This window comes from Morus notabilis, unplaced genomic scaffold (genome assembly GCF_000414095.1).
Source record: "Morus notabilis unplaced genomic scaffold, ASM41409v2 Scaffold127, whole genome shotgun sequence".
NCBI classification, from domain to species: domain Eukaryota; kingdom Viridiplantae; phylum Streptophyta; class Magnoliopsida; order Rosales; family Moraceae; genus Morus; species Morus notabilis.
The window spans coordinates 45760-49282 of record NW_010366377.1 but is presented as its reverse complement, the minus strand read 5'-3'; the positions used below and the strand labels follow the sequence as shown (position 1 = coordinate 49282).

Here is a 3523-nt window from a genome sequence, read left to right as displayed (position 1 = left end):
CTTCAGCTCGCCGTATACCAACAAAGGACAGCGCGCCATTACAACAAAAAGGTAAAGCGGTGACGGTTTGCCCCAAGAGACCTTGTCTTAAAAAAGGTCACATTAAGTACCAAGCCTAAAAATACTAGTCCTCTAGGCCCTACTTGGGAAGGAACCTACCGCATAAGGGAAATGTTAGGCCTTGGCACTTACGTCTTAGAAAGCCATGCTGGCAGGAGCATTCAGAACCCTTGGAATGTCGAACAATTAAAGTTGGATTATCAATTATCTGTATTATTTGGCTATGTTGTATCTACGTTTCATGAAATAAATGAAAGTTCATTCCCCCGACATAGTCAACTCGTATCTCACAATACCTCAAAGAGGCAAACCCCTAAAAAAGTACAAGTCTGCCTAAGAACTAAGGTTCTTAACCATAGATTGGGGGGGGGGAGAGGATCTACGATCCAAAAAATTAAGACTGCTACAGCAACAAAAATTTTGGCAAAAATAAGCCCAAATATTCAATTCTCAAATCTGCTAAATGCCCTAAGAGGCATCAAGAAAGCTGACTCTTCCAAGGAGAAAAAGTTTCCACACTTAATAGATTTTTAAATCCATTAAATGTCCTAAGGGGCATCAAGAAAGCCGACTCCTCCAAGGAGGAGAAGCTTCCACACTTAGTAGATTTTTAAATCTATTAAATGTCCTAAGGGGCATTGATTAGTGCATAAAAATGCACCATAAATACTGCTTTTGATTTATATAATATTAAAATATTTAAGCTTTAATTAAACAATTCTATTATTTTTATTCATAATATTTTTAATTCTATTTTGTCTAGTTTTTGCTTAATTATTTACAGACCAAAGTAGTGTAAAAAGTGACACAAGAAGAAGCCATGAAAGCCATAATTTCAAGCCTTTCAGCCGAGCCAATCAAAGAGAGAGAGAGAGAGTCGAGCAGCTTAGCCTAGCCAACATCAGCGCCGTGGGCCCCACCAGTCAGCGCAAGAATCCACGCCCGTTTCTTCCCGCCATCTCGCACTTCGCGCGTCACCTACACATAAGACTCCCATGGCGCGTGTCCTTCTTCCGCGCGATCTCCAGCGCGTTCCAAACTAATTACGCGTGGGTCCCACACGATAATAGCAGACCTGGCATTCTCTCCCCGCGCACCACCTGTCCAGCATGGGTCCCGCGTCTGCTCAGTGCTAGCCTGCTTCTCTCATCCGCTCGTGACAACTGTCCCCCAGCTGTCCTTTACTCTGCCCGCGCCAGCACACTCTAACCAATATGCATGCGCCACGTGGCGCATTTTCTCCTCACCGCCAATCACGTTGCGACACATGTCCACTGAGTGCTGAGTCTGAATTTCTCCTTCAAAATCAAAGCAAATTGGCCAGATTTCTTTTCCAAATCATATATATGATTTCTCCTAATTTATGTGTAATTTTATTTTGTTTCCATTTCTTTTGTAATTTTCTATTTTTATTATTTGTTTCCCTATTTGACAGGTAACCTCTTAACACTATAAATAAGAGGGTAAGCCTATGGTTTTGAAAAGCTTTTAATATTTAGTTTTTTATCGTCTTGCTGTTAGTCTCATATTTTCTCTCTAGAACTTGTGAGAATATTTTGCAAGCTAGGCTAGCGTTCTCTTAGTGAAGTTAGAGATGAACTTTTGTTGAGTGACACAGTTCGGGTTTTTGATTCCTTGTGCTGTAAAGTTTAATATCTGAGTGAATTAAATCTAAACAAAAAAGGTCACTTTTACCTTAAATTAGTATTTATCTTTTTCAGTTTTTTTTATTTTTATTTTCGTTGTTTTGTTGCTTAAATTAGGATTTGTTTTTATTGCTAATTTTATTTTCCCTTTTAGTTTTAAAATTGACTATGATTTGATTTTGTAATCTTTTATTTTTGATAAATTTGGATTTTATTTTGTTTCCCTATTTGTATATTTTAATTGTTGACTATTATATTGTTGCCTAATTTAATTTTTCCTTTTAAGTCTTTATTAATTTTTAGGATTGTGATTAGGTTGTAATTAGTTGACTAATTTAGATTCCTAATCTAGGAATTTCATAATTTGGTAGATTTAGGCTTTTGACTTTAGGAATAGTTTCTATTAATTAGATTTCATTTTATAATCTATTCAATAAAATTTAATAATTGATTTTGAGAATAATTGTGTGGTTACGTGGAAAGTATGGAGTTCTGTCTAGGAAAATTGGTACTTAAGTGGGCCTCACCTCACCAATCTTTCTTGGGAACGTTGCTCTGTCTAGGAGGCTATTCATTGAGCCAAGAGCTATAGTTTATCCTGGGAGCACTCCTGGTGGTTACAATTCACGTTACTATATAATTATTTTCTTTTGTTTTGATTAGAAATTTTAAAAAAAAATTAAAAATTAAAAAAAATGCTGCCTAGGGTGAATGCATTGGTATAGAGACGAGCTAGGGAGATTTGCTCAACGTCCAGACATAGAAACCCCTAGTGAAATTCTATCCGACTCATCTTCTATGCCTCCATCTTTACACTCGTCGTTGGAATTCGTATTTCAAAATCTATTCGCAATAGCACAACACGAGGAAGTTCAGCAGAGGAATTTGCAAGATTACATGCACCCAACGTGAACGGCCACCCCATCTTGCATCATGTTCCCACTGAATGCACCGCCTACGGATTTCAAGCCAGGCATGATTGCACCTCTCCCAACCTTTCATGGGTTAGAGAACGAGAACCCATATGTACATATCCGGGAGTTTGAAGAAGTGGTGGCCACCTTTCACAGCCGTGCTGAGGCCGCAAACACCATCAGATTGAAGTTTTTTCCTTTTTCTCTGAAGGACAAGGCCAAAAGCTGGATGTATTCTCTTAGGCCCAAGTCTATTAGTACGTGGGAAGAAATGACGACGACATTCTTTAACAAGTATTTCCCACACCATAAGACCAACAATTTGAAATGACATATCGCAAATTTTGCTCAGAAGGAAAATGAAACTCTCTATCAAGCTTGGGAGCATTTTAAAGATCTGTTAAATCTGTGTCTCCACCATGGATGTGAAAGTTGGCACCTCATAAGCTATTTCTATGATGGGCTCATAATCTGAGAGCGCCAATTTGTTGAGATGATGTGCAATGGGGATTTTCTCCAAAAGGATCCTGACGAAGCTATCGAGTACCTAAATGAGTTAGCTGAGAAAGCTCATACTTGGACTGGACCGAGTGCTACTGAGAGCACCAGTAGGTCCCGACCAGTTGGAGTTTATCAATTAAGGGAAGAAGATAGCCTCAAGGCCCAAGTTAAAGCTTTGACGAAGCAAATCGAGGCCCTCAAAAGTAAAGATAGTAAAAGACCCTACATGGTGGCATGGACAGAGGCACATGAGCCCTGTTTCGTTTGTGGTGGAGAGGGCCATCAAGCTCAGGATTGCCACACTTTAAGTGAAATGAAAGGGGTATACGAGGAGCAGTGCAATGCATTGGGCACATACAAGAAGCCTTATGGACCTTTCTTAGAAACTTAGAATCCTTGTTG

The 3523-nt window shown here is 39.1% G+C and overlaps 1 non-coding gene across 1 annotated transcript; it reads right to left on the bottom strand.

The window, feature by feature from the left end:
• Positions 1-2939: 2939 nt before the first annotated feature.
• On the bottom strand, positions 2940-3046 carry LOC112093933. Its single transcript, XR_002903273.1, has one exon. It is a non-coding gene; the product is annotated as a small nucleolar RNA R71 (small nucleolar RNA).
• Positions 3047-3523: the final 477 nt, after the last annotated feature.